This window comes from Triticum urartu, chromosome 3A, assembly GCF_056163025.1.
Source record: "Triticum urartu cultivar PI428250 chromosome 3A, HENAU_Tu73, whole genome shotgun sequence".
In the NCBI taxonomy this organism is placed as follows: Eukaryota; Viridiplantae; Streptophyta; class Magnoliopsida; order Poales; family Poaceae; genus Triticum; species Triticum urartu.
Window position 1 is genome coordinate 620,177,057 of NC_141875.1, and position 20,588 is coordinate 620,197,644.

Genomic DNA, 20,588 nt, shown 5'->3' on the forward strand with positions numbered 1-20,588 from the left:
CGTCCTCGTCTTCGCTTGGTGTATCCTTCACGTTTTGTTCGGCGTTGAGCTTGCCGGACTGCTTGAAGACCCAACATTCTCTATGGGTATGATTTGCAGGTTTGTCGGGGGTGCTGTGGATCTGACATAGTTTGTCCAGAATCTTGTTTAGGCTGGACAGTTCATCTCTGTTGCCTTTGGAGGGCAGCTTTTGCTAACCTGGCTGAGAGCTTCTGAATCCGGCGTTTACCGCCGTTCTCTTCGGGCTGTCTTCTTTATTTCAGCGCTTGTTTTTTCTGCGTGGCGGCTTCCCGTTTCCGTCCCTGACTTCGGATGTACTTGGGTCGCTGGTGCTACATCGGGCTAACCTGCTGTCATCGCCCATGCAAAAGTGGGTCATGAGGCTTGTTAATGCTGCCATTGTTCTTGGCTTTTCTTGGCCGAGGTGTTTGGCAAGCCATTCGTCTCGAACGCTGTGTTTGGAAGCTGCTAAGGCTTCGGCGTCCGGACAGTCGACTATTTGGTTCTTTTTAGTGAGAAACCTGTTCCAAAGCTTTCGGGCTGACTCTCCGGGCTGTTGAGTTATATGACTTAAATCATCTGCATCTGATGGTCGGACATAGGTCCCTTGAAAATTTGCCCGAAAAGCGTCCTCGAGCTCTTCCCAACTTCCAATTGTGTTTGCGGGGAGGCTTTTAAGCCAGTGCCGGGCTGGCCCTTTGAGCTTGAGGGGTAAGTACTTGATGGCATGGAGATCGTCTCCTCGAGCCATGTGGATATGGAGGATGTAGTCCTCAATCCAGACCCCAGGGTCTGTTGTTCCGTCGTATGCCTCTATGTTTACGGGTTTGAATCCCTCTGGAAATTCATGGTCCAGCACCTCATCGGTGAAACATAGGGGGTGTGCGGCACCCCTATATTTGGGTGTACCGTGGTGTTCGGATTTTTGTTGTGTTGCATTGCGTGTTGGAGCACGTTTTCCTGGCCCGTAGATGGATCTGGTTGGGCCGTCCTTTTGATGCGAGTCCTCACGTGGATCACGTACTAGCTTGTGTGCGGCGTCGTTTGCCACTCTATGTTGGCCACGAGGTCATCTATCCGACCGGATGGCTGTTTTGTTTTTTGATTGCGGGGGCTCTAAGGCCTCATCATCGAATTCAGGTAGTAGCTTTCGTTTCGGGTAGCTCTTTGTGTGGCGACTGCCGCCATACTTTTCTGCGGTGTTGAGTACTTTACTCCATCTGATTCTGAGTGTATCTTCCGCAGCCTTGAGCTTTCGCTTCTGCTTTTTCAGGCTCCGCGCGGTGGCGACAAGCCTTTGATGGAGATTTTCTGCTCCAGGAGCTTGTCTGGTGTGATGTCATCCGGACTGTTATCTTCACCGGAGACGGGTTGTTCGTTTGATTCTCCGTGTTGCCATCGTCGGACGGTTGTTTAATGCCGTGTTCGTCGTCCGCTGGCTCACCCTGCTCTATCGCTGATCGCTGTTTCTGCCGACGCGGGATTTGGAGCGGCGTTTACGCTGCCGCTTTGACTGCTTCTCGAGGGAACGATCCTTCGCGGCATCCTTCCGTTCCTCGTCGTCATTTTCTTTGGGTGTGTCCACCATGTATACATCATGGGATGAGGTGGTTGTCCAGTGCCCTGTGGGTAGTGGTTCCTGTTCGTCTCCTGCATCGTCGTCCATACCGTCGATGTCTTTGGAGTCGAAGTCGAGCATGTCGGTCAAATCGTCGACAGTGGCTACTAAGTGGGTGGTGGGTGGGCGGCGAATTTCTTCGTCATCCGCATCCCAATCCTGCCGGACATAGTTCGGCCAGGTTTCTCCTGACAAGGAGAGGGATCTTAATGAGTTCAGTATGTCGCCGAAGGGCGAGTGCTGAAAGATATCCGCGGAGGTGAACTCCATGATCGGCGCCCATTCGGATTCGATAGGCACGGGTGCAGGCGGTTCGGAGTCAGTGGCCGGGGAAGAATCCGGCAGTTTGGCGTCACGGCTCTTGTGAAGGGTAAGGTCAGTACTCGGCTCGATCGCTGCTGAAATTGCGGCCTCCGTGGTGGGGTCTGGCCACCCATCCACGGATGGCGCCATAGGCTCCGGATTGAGGGTCGGAGCGGTTGCGGGTGTGATCTCCAGAGCACTGTCCGACGGCAGAGCTAAATCATGCTCATCGTGACCGTGCGGCGCACTCGGCAGGGGCTCGAATCCGTCGAAGATCAAGTCTTCGCGGATGTCGGTTGTGTAGTTTAAGCTTCCAAACCTGACCTGATGGCCAGGGGCATAACTCTCGATCTGCTCCAGATGGCCAAGCGAGTTGGCCCGCAGTGCGAAGCCGCCGAATACAAAGATCTGTCCGGGGAGAAAAGTCTCACCCTGGACTGCATCGCTATCGATGATTGAAGGATCCATCAAGCCTAACGATGACGACACAGAGGAACTCTCAATGAAAGCACCAATGTCGGTGTCAAAACCGGCGGATCTCGGGTAGGGGGTCCCGAACTGTGCGTCTAGGCGGATGGTAATAGGAGACAGGGGACACGATGTTTTTACCCAGGTTCAGGCCCTCTCGATGAAGGTAAAACCCTACTCCTGCTTGATTGATATTGATGATATGGGTATTACAAGAGTTGATCTACCACAAGATCGAATAGGCTAAACCCTAGAAGCTAGCCTATGGTATGATTGTTGTTCTTGGTCCTACGGACTAAACCCTCCGGTTTATATAGACACCGGAGGGTGCTAGGGTTACACAGAGTCGGTTACAAGGAAGGAGATCTACATATCCGTATTGCCAAGCTTTCCTTCCACGCCAAGGAGAGTCCCATCCGGACACGGGACGAAGTCTTCAATCTGGTATCTTCATAGTCCAACAGTCCGGCCAAAGGATATAGTCCGGCTATCCGGATACCCCCTAATCCGGACTCCCTCAACGGTCTTTGGTCCAAGCTTGCGCTTCTTTGGAATTGGCACATTGACTTTCGCCAAACAACCCCAGGTTCGTAGATAAGAGAGTTTTAATCATTTCTTCTCCCATTCCTCGAATGGAGTTATCTCTTTATTCTTTGTGGGGACTCAGTTTAGGACATGACATGCAGTCAATATCACCTCCCCCCACCATGCCTTGGAGAGACCCGATGTGTCTAACATGGCGTTAACCAAATCTGTTAGAGTACAGTTCTTTCTTTCGGCCACCCCATTTGACTGAGGTGAATAGGGAGGCGTCCTCTCATGGATTATACCATGTTCCGCACAAAAAACATCAAATTCATTGGAAAAATACTCTCCACCCGGTCGGACCTAAGCCTCTTGATTTTTTGATCAAGTTGGTTTTCCACTTCAGCTTTATAGATCTTGAAAAAGTTCAAAGCCTCATCCTTAGATTTCAGAAGATACACACGGCAGTATCTAGTGGAGTCATCAATTGACGTCATGAAATATTTCTTTCCATCTTTTTTTTCAAAACACCATTCATTTCACATAGATCTGAATGTATGAGTTCTAGTGGTGCAAGATTTCCCGTTTCCGCAGTCACATGAGACTTACGAGGTTGCTTAGCTTGCACACACACTTGACACTTGGATCCCTTGATAGTGGTGAAACTAGGGATTAAGTTCAACTTCGCTAGTCGCAACATGCAACCAAAGTTAACATGACAAAGACGTGAATGCCGCACATTTGATTCAGTATTGTTGTAAACATGATTAACAACTTTATTGCAAACGTCTGATAAGGATAAACGAAACAGGCCTCCTGACTCATAGCCTTTACCGACAAAGGTTCCATACTTGGATATTACAAATCTATTCGACTCAAAGACAAGCTTATAGCCATCTCTACATAGAAGAGATCCGCTAACAAGATTTTTATTGACGGAGGGGACATAATGCACGTTCTTCAGCCGCTCGACTTCCCTGAAGTAAACTTCAGATCGACCGTGCCAACACGACGAACATAAGCACTTGAACCGTTGCCCATCAGCACGGTTGAAGTCCCTGCGGTCTGATAAGACGAAAACATGGAAATATCACCACATACATGCACATTAGCACCCGTGTCAATCAACCAATCAGGAGAATGAAATACTGAAAGAATAGTAGAAAATATACCATACCCAGCATCCTTCATATCAATGTCTCCAATGACAACATTAGCGGTCTTGCCGCCTTTCCCAGGATGACACTTGTCATAGCGATTAGGGAAACTAGGAGCCCAATGATCAGGATCCACACACACATGACAAACACCTTTCTTCTTGTCATTCTTCTTCTTGAAGTTCATGTGTTGCACAACCTTGTTCTTCCCATCAAATTTTGCTTTACCATCAAACTTGCCCTTGTTCTTGAACTTGTGGGGCTGGAAGTTCTTCTTCTGTACCAGATTGGCACTAGATCCTCCCTTAATACCTCGAGCACGTGTGTCCTTTGATCTCGCCTTTTCTTCCACATCAAGAGTGCCAATGAGATCCGGGACGGAAAACTCCTGTCTCTTATGTTTCAGTAAGGTAGCAAAGTTCATACACGAAGGAGGAAGCTTAGTGATGATACCTCCGGCAACAAACTTGTCTGGTAGCATACAACTGAAGTGCTCAAGTTCTCTAGCAAATGACTGTATCTCATGAGCTTGCTCAACCACGGAGCGCTCTTCAGTCATCCTATAATCATAGAATTGCTCCATGATGTAAAACTCAGTGTTAGCATCCGAGACCCCAAACTTGGCCTCGAGTGCATCCCACATATCTTTTCCATTATCAATTGACGCATAAGCATCAACTATGTTCTCACCAAGAACACTCAAGAGAGCAGCCTTAAACAGAGTATCCATTTTCTAAAAAGCTTGTGCCTGTTGAGCATCAAGCTCTCCTTCAGGTTTGCCAAGAGTGGCGTCATAGCAACTCATCGTTTGAAACCATAAGACTGCTCTCATGTGCCACCTCTTATAGTGGATACCCCCAACATAGAAGGTCTCATGGAAGCAGCAAAACCACTCGGGGTAAATTGCCTATAATAACGTTTTTGGATTGTTGGAAATATGAGCAATTTTCCGAATGATTGTATTGACAGAAATACTAGATAAAGCATGACTAATATAGCAGAGATAAAACAAGTCATGCAATTCGATAGAGAGAAGGTAAATAGCATCTGTATATATGAACTAGAACCGAACACATCTAGAACGGACACTAGAGCAAGAAGTTGTGACAGAACCTCTAACAGAAAGAGTATGAGAACATACGGAACGGGAGCAGATGCACCGGCCTTGGGGTCGGTGTCCTCACCAGCCATGTCTCGGTGACGAAGAAGTCAGTAGTCGCGCTAAGCGCTCCCCAAAAACCTTATCACCCTTCTCGAGCGACCTCCCTTTTATAGGCGCAGGAGAAGGAGGCGAGAGGCTGCACCGGGAGCTGAAGAGAACAAGGGAGACGAAACGAACAGGCGGCAGGAGGAGGAGCGCACGTGGATGTCCCTCTTGTTCTCATCCTCATACATGTGGAGAAAGAGCCTCTCTTATAAAGAGGTCCAACTCCCTCTAAACTAGCAATGTGGGACTAAACTTTAGTTCCACCTCTTGGCTTGCACGAATGGGCTGCGTGGGTCTTTAGGATTTATTAGGAATTTCTTAAACTGCTATTGGGCTAGGCCCAAAATAGACAAAATTCAGCACAAGACCTAGTTAACTATCTAGTTCATCACACACACACACGTAAATGGTGGGCATGGCAACCAACCCCTTCCCTACTTCATGCAAACACAGGAAGGTGCTTCAATTTGCACTAATCAAGAGCTAGACTATGACCATCCTCACTACCTCGGCATTGAGGACGTAGCGCTCGAAGGCGTCGAGCTGGAGCTCGGCCCCCGGGCTCCCAAGGCGACCAAGGTCGACTACCTCAGCTCGCCGTACAACGCCTCATGGCCGCCTGCGCAGGCCGACTTCGAGTCGTCGCGGGTCAGGAAGACGAAGCAGTTCCGCGACGTCCTTGAGACCTGCAAGCAGAAGGTGGAGGCCATGGAGGCTTTGGAGCACTCGCCGCCGGTGGCCGGTGGTGGATATGAGGAACAAGCAGGTGAGGCTGTGGTCGCTGTAGGAGATGTCGGGGCCGGTGGCGGTGGCAGCGGGGCTGACGGCATGCGGCTCATGCAGCTTCATGTTGCATGTGCCGAGGCGGGGGCGTGCCGCGACCGCGCACAGGCGGCGGCGCTGCTGCGCGAGCTCCAGGTCGGCGCGCCCGTGCACGGCACGGCGTTCCAGCGCGTCGCGTCGTGCTTCCTGCAGGGCCTGGCGGACCGGCTGGCCCTGGCGCACCCGCCGGCCCTGGGCCCGGCGAGCATGGCGTTCAGTGTCCCGCGGTCGTCGTGCCTTGACGGAGCTCGCCGCGAGGCGCTCGCCGTGGCGTACGAGCTGTGCCCGTACCTGCGCTTCGCGCACTTCGTGGCGAACGCGTCCACCCTGGAAGCCTTCGATGGAGAGAGCAACGTCCATGTGGTTGATCTTGGCATGACAATGGGCCTGAACCGCGGCCACCAGTGGCGCCCCCTGCTCGACGGCCTTGCAACGCGGGCCGGCGGCAAGCCGGCACGCGTGCGCGTCACCGGCGTCGGCGCCCGCGTGGACACCATGAGGGCCGTCGGGCGCGAGATCGAGGCGTACCCGGGGGAGCTCGGGATGTGCCTCGAGTTCAGGGCCATCGACCGCACCCTGGAGAGCCTCCACGTTGACGATCTCTGCATCGATGCCCACGAGGCCGTCGCCATCAACAGCGTCCTGGAGCTGCACTGCGTGGTGAAGGAGAGCCGCAGCGCGCTCAACTCCATGCTGCAGACCATCCGCAAGCTGTCGCCCAAGGCATTCGTGCTCGTGGAACAGGACGCCGGACACAACGGGTCATTCTTCCTCGGGCGGTCCATGGAGGCGCTCCACTACTACGCCGCCTTGTTCGATGCGCTGGACGCGGCTCTCCCGCGCTACGACGCCCGCCGCGCGCGCGTGGAGCAGTTCTACTATGGCGCCGAGATCCGCAACGTGGTCGGGTGCGAGGGCGCGGCGCGCGTGGAGCGGCACGAGCGCGCGGACCAGTGGCGGCGCCGCATGAGCCGCGCGGGCTTCCAGTCCTTGCCGATCAAGATGGCGGCCAAGGCGCGGGAGTGGCTGGAGGAGAAGGCCGGCGGCAGCGGGTACACGGTGGCCGAGGAGAAGGGGTGCCTAGTGCTTGGATGGAAGGGCAAGCCCGTCATCGCCGCCTCGTGCTGGAAATGCTAGAGACACTGATCACAGCCTCTCGCCGGCCGGACATTTCTGCGGACCACTTCACAATGTCCATTGGACGCGTCTAGTGGGCGGCCGACTGCCCACTAGTATGATCCACTGGCCGGCTAAATAAAGAAAGTACCTGTCTCTTTCACGTTCAGAAAAAGAAAATGAAGGAAACAGCCACCCGATCGGGCCCCACTCGCACTAGTGCCTGTTTGAACAGCTGCTGCATACATGTGTTTAGTGCCTGCATGTCGATGCATTAAATGTTCCTCATGTTCGTCATTTGTACATTAATTTTTGGTTTTTAAAATTATAAAAGACATATCTTCTAAACCGCGTGTCGAAATTCAGATCTATTTTCATCATTGAAACCATCACGACGTGCTCTTTAAAAGTAGATCCTGTATGAGGATGTTTCAACGAACTAGTCTTCCTGCCAACTAAACATCAATATGTGTGCAACTAGACTACATTGCCGCGCCAACTGAGCATATATGTGTGCCAGTAGTCCTTCCAACTAAATATCAATGTGTGTGCAACTAGACTACATTGCAGCACCAATTGAGCATATGTGTGTGCAACTAGTGTCCTGCCAACTAAACATCAATGTGTGTGCAACTAGACTAGATTGCCGCGCCAACTGAGCATATGTGTGTGCCAAATCGTCCTGCCAACTAAACATCAATGTGATGGCAACTGATCATATGTGTGTGCCAAATAGTCCTGCCAACTAAACATCCATGTATGTGTAACTATACTAAATTATAAGCCAACTGAGCACATATGTGTGCAACTATTCTTCCTGCCAACTAAATATCAATATGTGTGCAACTAGACTACATTACAAGCCAACTAAATATCAATATATGTGCGACTAGACTACATTACAAGAGGAGGTTGCACATCGACTTTCGTCGAGGTAATAGACTAGTTGCACATCAAAGTTGTCGGGGTTGCTAGGTTGCAACCTCATACGAAGGTGCAGCTCTAAACATTAGTTTTGGAAAACAGTTGCACGATGTAGTATTAAAGTTGCACAATACAGTACTAAAGTTGCACAAATATATCATCAAAGTTGGCATCAAAAAAATTTCATTGATACATATCCATATGGGATCTACTTTCAAAGATTTCGTCACGACGAACCCAACAGTGAAGACGAATCTGAATTCCGACACGTGGTTTGAAAGATATGGCTTTTTAAAAATTGAAGAACCGAAATAAATATACGTGAATCTGCTTTGTTGTTCACCGGATATAATAAATCTGAAAGCATTTAATGATCAATCACATGCACTAACAGACAAAAACCTCGCATGCATATGTGTGGCGGAGCCGGCCGCTCATTCTCTCCGTTTAGCGTGCAGCCACTTTTTAGATTTTGGGATGTCCATAATATCCATGAATGGACTGGATGTGAGATTGTGAGGTGATGAGGTGAGAGCCCGGAAAGAAAGAATATCTACATATAGAGTGGATAAATAAATAGAAGCTCACAGGAGGAGTATGCGTAGAGGATGTTCAAGGTATTGCGTGTGCTTGAACACTTGTATAAATTATTATTGTAAGGCCCTCCACATAATGATCGTACCGCTTGACAATTTTTGTATATGTATTTTGGCTGATCGATATAATTCCTTTCAAAACTTTTTCGTTCTCTCCACTTGATTTTAATTTTAAGAATAAATAAATAGTACTACTTTTTACACTGCAAATGTGACGATTTTATTATAGGTCTCAGTTATCTTTGAGTTTTTTTAGATTTATTACGGTATCATGGTACTCCATGAGTGTGGTTTAGAATACCAACTAAATCCAGCCATTGATATTGAAGTGTATTATAAACTTTTTGTATTCCGTGTTTGTTTAACCTATGTCCACTAAGTTTTTGTAAACAACCGCTGCTAACTGTTGAACATTAATCTAGAGGCATATTGCCCAATTCGCCATGTTCCATTATGTGGTTCATGTAAGGTAAAACTAGCGTGATTATAAATTAAAATTGGATCACTAGTGATTTATGATTTTGTGTTTCTTCTTACCCTTGGAGCAAACAAAGGATCAATCAGCTTGATTGATCCTAACGCAAAAGGCAGGTCAATCCAAACCGTATGTACTTAGTGGACACAAGAGTTGACCATTAGCTAGCCATTACCCTAACCATATACTTTGTTATGTTGCGTATATATTTAAGGGAAAGGGTCGGTGCAAAAAAGGGGAAAGTGTTAATGCCAATCTACCTTACGAAGATGAAATGATGAAGGAAGATATATTGCTCTCCATAATCTTACATATTACTGTTAGAAGGTCTACTCGGTTGGAATGTTGTACTTGGCTCAAAGCTAGTGTGGTGACCTATGACCAGTTGGTACAAATTGGTCTCAACCGAACAAGAGATATCCATCGCTAGAAGAAGTGGAGTCTCAACAGCCCATAACTAGGTATGCACTTGCACAAGAGAGAACGATGATGCCACTATAAGCAAGGCCGTTCTTGCCAAAAAGAAGTTCAATTGATATAGATCGGAGGGAGTAACAAATAAATTCTCTCCATATCCATATCACAGATTTGAGGATTACAAATCTTATAAAAAAATTCTATTGACGATATTCAATTTGAAAATATATTTTTGAGTTGTAAACTCTCTTGTTGAAATACACAGGACAAACACGGACGCTCACATACATGCCCATACACTCATAAGTTGTAAACTTCTTGAGAAAATATCTATACGTCTGATTTCTTCTTTCTTATCATGTAATTAAACACCTACATAAGCATATTAAGTTGATTATCAGCCACTTTGGACATACTGAAAATGGCGTTCTTCCATTTGCGTGCGGTAGTATGTTTGTTCAATATTATAAGATAAGATGATATATTGTTATTTAATTTATGTGATAAGATGGAACTATTTCGTATAATTAAGAAGAGACATACAATTGTTAGTAATTTAAGTTTATAACATAAGATGCTAGTATGAGATAAGATGCTGCTTATTTGCTATCTTTATATTCAACTAATCAGTTAATATGCTACTGGTTTGCTGTTGTTAAGTTGAACTGATGCCATTGTTAGATAAGACGTAGTCATTAGTAATTTAATTTTATAGCGTAAAATGATGTAAGATAAGAGCTGATGTTTTGCTGGTTACATCCAACTACTTTTTACCAGGACATCCAACTTACTAAATTGAAATGCTAGCGGGTTTGTTAAATTTTGTCATTGTTGAAACTTTAATTCATTTAATTAATATAAGATTCTATATTTGTGTTGTGTGCATGAGTTTAGTAGACATGACCTAGTACTATACTAGATATCTAGTTTAGCCATATGAGAGTATTCCACAATTCCCTCTATCCATGTTAAAATGTTATAAACAAAATCGTACTCCGTCCATTTTAATCATCCCATCCTCACCCTAACCTCATATGGTTGATATAATAAATATTTTTGTCGCCTCCCTTATTCCTCTCACATTTATACAGATTGTCACTTTCCTTCTCCCCTCGCCTGTCGATATATTGTCTCTTCCCTTGCTTAGTTGATTCTTTTCTAACTAAGGTGCTTATACTGTACAAGCATGTTGGGAAACGTAGCAGAAATTCAAAATTTTCTACGCATCACCAAGATCAATCTATGGAGTAATCTAGCAACGAGGGGAAGGAGAGTGCATCTACATACCCTTGTAGATCGCTAAGCGGAAGCGTACAAGTGAACGGGGTTGATGGAGTCGTACTCGTCATGATCCAAATCACCGATGATCCTAGTGCCGAACGGATGGCACCTCCGTGTTCAACACACGTACAGCCCGGTGACGTCTCCTACGCCTTGATCCAGCAAGGGGGGAAGGAGAGGTTGGGGAAGACTCCATCCAGCAGCAGCACGACGGCGTGGTAGTGGTGGAGGAGCGTGGTACTCCAGCAGGGCTTCGCCAAGCACCGCAAGAGACGAGGAGGGAGAGGGGTAGGGCTGCGCCAAGAAGGAGATTGAATCGTGTGTATGGCAGCCCAAAGCCTCAAGTATATATAGGGGGAGGGGAGGGGCTACGGCCCACCTAGGGTTCCCTCCCTAGGGGTGGCGGCCAGCCCCAATCCCATCTAGGGTGGCGGCCAAGTGGAGGGGCAGAGGGAGGCGCACCAGGCATGGGCCTTAAGGCCCATCGGCCCTTAGGGTTTGCCCCCTCTTCCCCTTAGGCGCATGGGCCTTGGTGGGGAGGCGCCCTAGCCCACTTAAGGGCTGGTCCCTTCCCACTATTGGCCCATGTAGGCCTCCGGGGCTGGTGGCCCCACCTGGTGGACCCCCAGACCCCTCCGGTGGTCCCGGTACACTACCGGTGATGCCCGGAACACTTCCGGTGGACAAAACCATACTTCCTATATATTAATCTTTACCTCCGGACCATTCCAGAACTCCTCGTGACGTCCGGGATCTCATCCGGGACTCCGAACAACATTGGTAACCACGTATATCTATTCCCTATAACCCTAGCGTCATCGAAGCTTAAGTGTGTAGACCCTACGGGTTCGGGAACCATGCAGACATGATCGAGACGTTCTCTGGTCAATAACCAACAGCGGGATCTGGATACCCATGTTGGCTCCCACATGCTCCACGATGATCTCATCGGATGAACCACGATGTCAAGGACTTAATCAATCCCGTATACAATTCCCTTTGTCTATCGGTACGATACTTGCCCGAGATTTGATCATCGGTATCCCGATACCTTGTTCAATCTCGTTATCGGCAAGTCTCTTTACTCGTTCCGTAACACATCATCCCCTGATCAACTCCTTGGTCACATTGTGCACATTATGATGATGTCCTACCGAGTGGGCCTAGAGATACCTCTCCGTTTACACGGAGTGACAAATCCCAGTCTCGATTCGTGCCAACCCAACAGACACTTTCGGAGATACCTGTAGTGTACCTTTATAGCCACCCAGTTACGTTGTGACGTTTGGCACACCCAAAGTATTCCTACGGTATCCGGGAGTTGCACAATCTCATGGTCTAAGGAAATGACACTTGACATTAGAAAAGCTTTAGCATACGAACTACATGATCTTGTGCTAGGCTTAGGATTGGGTCTTGTCCATCACATCATTCTCCTAATGATGTGATCCCGTTATCAACGACATCCAATGTCCATGGTCAGGAAACCGTAACCATCTATTGATCAACGAGCTAGTCAACTAGAGGCTTACTAGGGACATGGTGTTGTCTATGTATCCACACATGTATCTGAGTTTCCTATCAATACAATTCTAGCATGGATAATAAACGATTATCATGAACAAGGAAATATAATAATAACCAATTTATTATTGCCTCTAGGGCATATTTCCAACAGTCTCCCACTTGCACTAGAGTCAATAATCTAGTTCACATCGCCATGTGATTAACACTCACAGGTCACATCGCCATGTGACCAACATCCAAGAGTCTACTAGACTCAATGATCTAGTTCACATCACTATGTGATTAACACTCAAAGAGTTCTGGGTTTGATCATGTTATGCTTGTGAGAGAGGTTGTAGTTAACGTGTCTCGCCATATTCAGATCCCTATGTATTTTGCAAAACTTTATGTCATATCGTAGATGCTGCTACCATGTTCCACTTGGAGCTATTCCAAATTGTTGCTCCATTATACGTATCCGGTATCTCTACTCAGAGCTATCTGGACAGGTGTCAAGCTTGCATCGATGTAACTCTTTACGTCGAACTCTTTATCACCTCCATAACCGAGAAACATTTCCTTATTCCTCTAAGGATAATTTTTGACCGCTACCCGGTGATCTACTCCTAGATCACCTTTGTACCCTCTTTCCAGACATGTGGCAAGGCACACATCAGGTGCGATACTTCAGCATGGCATACCGTATAGAGCCTATGACAAAAGCATAGGGGACGACCTTCGTCCTTCCTCTTTCTTCTACCGTGGTCAAGCTTTGAGTCTTACTCAACTTCACACCTTACAACTCAGGTAAGAACCCCTTCTTTGACTGATCTATTTTGAAATCCTTCAAAAACATGGCAAGGTGTGCGTTCTTTGAAAGTATCATCAGGCGTCTTGATCTATTTCTATAGATCCTGATGCCCAATATGTAAGCAGCTTTATCCAGGTCTTCCTTTGAAAATCACTCTTCAAACAACCGTTTATGCTTTCCAGAAATTCTACATCATTTCAGATCAACAATATGTCATCCATATATACTTATCAGAAATGTTGTAGTGCTCCCACTCACTTTCTTGTAAATACAAGTTTCTAGCAAACATTGTATAAACCTAAAAGCTTTGATCACTCCATCAAAACATATATTCCGATTCCGAGATGCCTGCTCTAGTTCATAGAAGGATTGCCGGAGCTAGCATACCTTTTAGCATTCTTAGGATCGTCAAAACCTTTTATTGTATCACATACAACTTTTCTTACGAAAACTGGTAAGAAAACTTGTTTTGACATCCATCTGTAAGATTTCATAATCAAAAAATACAGCTAATGCTATCATGATTCCGACGGACTTAAGCATCGCTACGGGTGAGAAATTCTCATCATAGTCAACTCCTTGAACTTGTGAAAAGACTCTTTCCCACAAGTCGAGCTTCATAGACGGTAATATTACCGCCCACGTCCGTCTTCTTCTTAAAGATCCATTTATCTCAATGGCTTGCCGATCATCGGGCAAGTCCACCAAAGTCCATACTTTGTTCTGATATATGGATCCTATCTCGGATTTCATGGCTTCTAACCATTTGTCGGAATACGGGCCCACCATCGCTTCTCCATAGATCGTAGGTTCATTGTTGTCTAACAACATGATATCTAAGACAGGATTACCGTACCACTTAGGAGTAGTACATATCCTTGTCGACCTACGAGGTTCGATAGCAACTTGATCTGAAGCTTCATGATCGCTATCATTAACTTCCTATTCAACAGACGTAGGCGCCACAGAAAACATCTTTCTGTGTTGCGTCACTCTCTGGTTGAAGTAAAGGTTCGACAACCTCATCAAGTTCTATCTTCCTCCCACTCAATTCTTTCGAGAGAAACTCCTTCTCGAGAAAGGTCCTGTTCTTAGCGACAAACAATTTGCCCTTGGATCTGAGATAGAAGGTATACCCAACTGTCACCCTTGGGTGTCCTATGAAGATGCATATATCCGCTTTGGGTTCGAGCTTATCAGCCTGAAACTTTTCACATAAGCGTCGCAACCCCAAACCTTTTAACAAATGATAGCTTAGGTTTCTCTAAACCATAGTTCATACGGTGTCATCTCATCGGAATTACGTGGTGCCCTATTTAAAGTGAATGTGGTTGTCTCTAATGCCTAACCCATAAACTATCGTGGTAATTCGATAAGAGACATCATGGTATGCATCATATCCAATAGGGTGCAATTATGATGTTCGGACACACCATCACACTATGGTGTTCCAGGCTGTATTAGTTGTGAAACAATTTCCACAATGTCTTAATTCTGTGCCAAACTCGTAATTCAGATATTCATCTCTATGATCATATCATAGATCTTTTATCCTCTTGTCACGATGATCTTTCAACTTCACCCTAAAATTACTTGAACCTTTCAATAATTCAGACTCGTGATTCATCAAGTAAATATACTCAACATCTACTCAAATCATCTGTGAAGCAGGAACATAACGATATCCACTACACGCCTCAGCACTCATTGGACTGCACACATCAAAATGTATTACTTCCAACAAGCTGCTTTCTAGTTCCATTTTACTGAAAACGAGGCTTTCAGTCATCTTGCCCATGTGGTATGATTTGCATGTCTCAAGTGATTCAAAATCAAGTGAGTCCAAACGGTCCATTTGCATGGAGTTTCTTCATGCATATACACCAATAGACATGGTTCGCATGTCTCAAACTTTTCAAAACGAGTGAGCCCAAAGATCCATCAACATGGAGCTTCTTCATGCGTTTTATACCGATATGACTTACGTGGCAGTGCCACAAGTAGGTGGTACTATCATTACTATCTTATATCTTTTGGCATGAACATGTGTATCACTACGATCGAGATTCAATAAATCATTCATTTTAGATGCAAGACCATTGAAGGTATTATTGAAATAAACAGAGTAACCATTATTCTCCTTAAATGAATAACCGTATTGCGATAGACATAATCCAATCATGTCTATGCTCAACGCAAACACCAATCTCAATGGTGGAGGGAGCGTGCGATGCTTGATCACATCAAGCTTGGAAAAACTTCCAACACATATTGCCAGCTCACCTTTAGCTAGTCTCCGTTTACTCCGCAACCTTTTATTTCGAGTTTACTAACATTTAGCAACCGAACCGGCATCTAATACCATGGTGCTACTAGGAGTACTAGTAAAGTACACAATGTATATCCAATATACTTCTATCGACCTTGCCAGCCTTCTCATCTACCAAGTATCTAGGATAATTCTGCTCCAGTGGCTGTTCCCCTTATTACAGAAGCACTTAGTCTCGGGTTTGGGTTCAACCTTGGGTTTCTTCACTAGAGCAGCAGCTGATTTGCCGTTTCATGAAGTATCCCTTCTTGCCCTTGCCCTTCTTGAAACTAGTGGTTTCACCAACCATCAACAATTGATGCTCCTTCTTGATTTCTACTTTTGTGGTGTCAAACATCGCGAATATCTCAAGGATCATCATATATGTCCCTAATATATTATAGTTCATCACGAAGCTCTAGCAGCTTGGTGGTAATGAGTTCGGAGAAACATCACTATCTCATCTGGAAGATCAACTCCCACTCGATTCAAATGATTGTTGTACTCAGACAATCTGAGCACAAGCTCAACAATTGAGCTTTTCTCCCTTAGTTTGCAGGCTAAGAAAATCGTCGGAGGTCTTATACCTCTTGATGTGGGCACGAGCCTGAAATCCCAATTTCATCCCTCAAAACATTTCATATGTTTCGCGACGTTTCAAAACGTCTTCGGTGCCTCAACTCTAAACCGTTTAACTGAACTATCACGTAGTTATCAAAATGTGTATGTCAGATGTTCGCAACATCCACAGACGACGTTAGAGGTTCAGCACACTGAGCGGTGCATTAAGGACACAAGCCTTCTATGAAGCAATGAGGACAATCCTCAGTCTACGGACCTAGTCCGCATAAATGCTACTATCAACTTTCAACTAAATTTTCTCCAGGAACATATCTAAACAGTAGAACTTAAGCGCGAGCCACGACATAATTTGCGAAGACCTTTTGATTATGTTCAGGATAATTAAGTTCATCTTATGAACTCCCACTCAGATAGACATCCCTCTAGTCATCTAAGTGATTACATGATCCGAGTCAACTAGGCCGTGTCCGATAATCACGTGAGACGGACTAGTCATCATCGGTGAACATCTTCATGTTGATCGTATCTACCATACGACTCATGCTCGACCTTTCGGTCTCTTGTGTTCCGAGGCCATGTCTGTACATGCTAGGCTCGTCAAGTCAACCTAAGTGTTTCGCGTGTGTAAATCTGGCTTACACCCGTTGTATGTGAACGTAAGAATCTATCACACCCGATCATCACATGGTGCTTCGAAATGACGAACTTTCGCAACGGTGCACAGTTAGGGGAACACTTTCTTGAAATTTTAATGAGGGATCATCTTATTTACTACCGTCGTTCTAAGCAAATAAGATGTATAAACATGATAAACATCACATGCAATCAAATAGTGACATGATATGGCCAATATCATATTGCTCCTTTTGATCTCCATCTTCAGGGCTCCATGATCATCATTGTCGTCGGCATGACACCATGATCTCCATCATCATGATCCCCATCATTGTGTCTCCATGAAGTTGTCTCGCCAACTTATTACTTCTACTACTATGGCTACCGGTTAGCAATAAAGTAAAGTAATTACATGGCGTTGTACAATGACACGCAGGTCATACAATAAATAAAGACAACTCCTATGGCTCCTGCCGGTTGTCATACTCATCGACATGCAAGTCGTGATTCCTATTACAAGAACATGATCAATCTCATACATCACATATCATTCATCACATTCTTCTTGGCCATATCACATCACATAGCATACCCTGCAAAAACAAGTTAGACGTCCTCTAATTGTTGTTTGCATGTTTTACGTGGCTGCTATGGGTTTCTAGCAAGAACGTTTCTTACCTACGCAAAAACCACAACGTGATATGCCAATTGCTATTTACCCTTCATAAGGACCCTTTTCATCGAATCCGATCCGACTAAAATGGGAGAGACAGACACCCGCCAGCCACCTTATGTAACTAGTGCATGTCAGTCGGTGGAACCGGTCTCACGTAAGCGTACGTGTAAGGTTGGTCCGGGCCGCTTCATCCCACAATGCCGCCGAATCAAGATTGGACTAGTAACGGTAAGCATATTGAACAAAATCAACGCCCACAACTGCTTTGTGTTCTACTCGTGCATAGAAACTACGCATAGACCTAGCTCATGATGCCACTGTTGGGGAACGTTGCAGAAATTCAAAATTTTCTACGCATCACCAAGATCAATCTATGGAGTAATCTAGCAACGAGGGGAAGGAGAGTGCATCTACATACCCTTGTAGATCGCTAAGCGGAAGCGTTCAAGTGAACGGGGTTGATGGAGTCGTACTCGTCGTGATCCAAATCACCGATGATCCTAGTGCCGAACGGACGGGACCTCCGTGTTCAACACATGTACAGCCCAGTGACGTCTCCTACGCCTTGATCCAGCAAGGGGAGAAGGAGAGGTTGGGGAAGACTCCATCCAGCAGCAGCACGACGGCGTGGTGGTGGTGGAGGAGCGTGGTACTCCAGCAGGGCTTCGCCAAGAACCGCAAGAGACGAGGAGGGAGAGGGGTAGGGCTGCGCCAAGAAGGAGATTGAATCGTGTGTATGGCAGCCCAAAACCTCAAGTATATATAGGGGGAGGGGAGGGGCTACGCCCCACCTAGGGTTCCCTCCCTAGGGGTGGCGGCCAGCCCCAATCCCATCTAGGGTGGCGGCCAAGTGGAGGGGGAGAGAGAGGCGCCCCAGGCATGGGCGCTTCGCCAAGAACCGCAAGAGACGAGGAGGGAGAGGGGTAGGGCTGCGCCAAGAAGGAGATTGAATCGTGTGTATGGCAGCCCAAAACCTCAAGTATATATAGGGGGAGGGGAGGGGCTACGCCCCACCTAGGGTTCCCTCCCTAGGGGTGGCGGCCAGCCCCAATCCCATCTAGGGTGGCGGCCAAGTGGAGGGGGAGAGAGAGGCGCACCAGGCATGGGCCTTAAGGCCCATCGGCCCTTAGGGTTTGCCCCCTCTTCCCCTTAGGCGCATGGGCCTTGGTGGGGAGGTGCCCCAACCCACGTAGGGGCTGGTCCCTTCCCACTATTGGCCCATGTAGGCCTCCGGGGCTGGTGGCCCCACCTGGTGGACCCCTGGACCCCTCCGGTGGTCCGGGTACACTACCGGTGATGCCCGGAACACTTCCGGTGGCCAAAACCATACTTCCTATATATTAATCTTTACCTCCGGACCATTCCGGAACTCCTCGTGACGTCAGGATCTCATCCGGGACTCCGAACAACATTGGTAACCACATATATCTATTCCCTATAACCCTAGCGTCATCGAACCTTAAGTGTGTAGACCCTACGGGTTCGGGAACCATGCAAACATGATCGAGACGTTCTCTGGTCAATAACCAACAGCGGGATCTGGATACCCATGTTGGCTCCCACATGCTCCACGATGATCTCATCGGATGAACCACGATGTCAAGGACTTAATCAATCCCGTATACAATTCCCTTTGTCTATCGGTACGATACTTGCCCGAGATTTGATCATCAGTATCCCGATACCTTGTTCAATCTCATTACCGGCAAGTCTCTTTACTCGTTTCGTAACACGTCATCCCCTGATCAACTCCTTGGTCACATTGTGCACATTATGATGATGTCCTACCGAGTGGGCCCAGAGATACCTCTCCGTTTACACGGAGTGACAAATCCCAGTCTCGATTCGTGCCAACCCAACAGACACTTTCGGAGATACCTGTAGTGTACCTTTATAGCCACCCAGTTACGTTGTGACGTTTGGCACACGCAAAGTATTCCTACGGTATCCGGGAGTTGCACAATCTCATGGTCTAAGGAAATGACACTTGACATTAGAAAAGCTTTAGCATACGAACTACATGATCTTGTGCTAGGCTTAGGATTGGGTCTTGTCCATCACATCATTCTCCTAATGATGTGATCCCGTTATCAACGACATCCAATGTCCATGGTCAGGAAACCGTAACCATCTATTGATCAACGAGCTAGTCAACTAGAGACTTACTAGGGACATGGTGTTGTCTATGTATCCACACATGTATCTGAGTTTCCTATCAATACAATTCTAGCATGGATAATAAACGATTATCATGAACAAGGAAATATAATAATAACCAATTTATTATTGCCTCTAGGGCATATTTCCAACAAAGCATAGTAGTTTACCAACAGATGTCATGTGTTTTCTTTTTGCAGGGTAACAGATGTCATATCTATGTTATGTGTTTCCCACATATATACCCCACTGCTAGCATCCTTGCTTTAAATTTCTTTATTAATTTGTATCATATTGATGCCGATATGTATGGCATTTTTATTACAGTCGAACCAATTTGGTTCTACAGTTGACACCCTAGCCGACGGAGGAAGCGAAGCTCCATTTTTTAGCTCGTGTTTCCACAGGTTCACCTCCTATCCGGTGGACACTTTAGCGCTAGGAGGCGAGGGGAACCACATAACAAAGATGGAGTGTAGTGTAAGTTTTTTTAATGTTACTTTTATGTGTCCAAGCCGACGGCGGTTCATTGGTGGAGGCAACTTTCGTAAGGAATATAAGTACCAATCATCATAGCTGAAAATGCCACGCGTTGGGAAGTTTATGGTGTTGTCGTCCCACGGATCTAGATCTGGTGGGTTATCATTCGACGCTTCGGCCTGTCAAGATCATGGTGATGTCAAGTCTTGAGTCTGAATTTGGTCTACTCAGCGGTTCTCCTATTCACTATTTTGTGTTTTTGATCTTCTTCCCCGACAATATGACATGAAGCAACGAGTAAACAACCTACTTTGAAAGGAGCATCTCCCCATCCACAATGTGTTCAACGATCTTATGTTCTCACCCATTGGGATGGGCGGCTTATGCGGCTTTTGAAATCCTACAAAGTTAGTCCAACTTGTGCAGTTTTATGTTCTCTAGCCTTTTCACTGGAGGCTTGATGAGAAGTGAAAATTAAATCCATAGAGGTAGAGACAACAAATTCAAAGAACCTCAATGTAACTTCTGGCTGTATTAGAGATCT

General features: G+C 46.4%; 1 pseudogene; it reads left to right on the forward strand.

Annotated features, from left to right (window-relative positions):
- Nucleotides 1-5,564: 5,564 nt before the first annotated feature.
- On the forward strand, nucleotides 5,565-7,525 carry LOC125548907 (GRAS family protein RAD1 pseudogene; annotated as a pseudogene).
- Nucleotides 7,526-20,588: the final 13,063 nt, after the last annotated feature.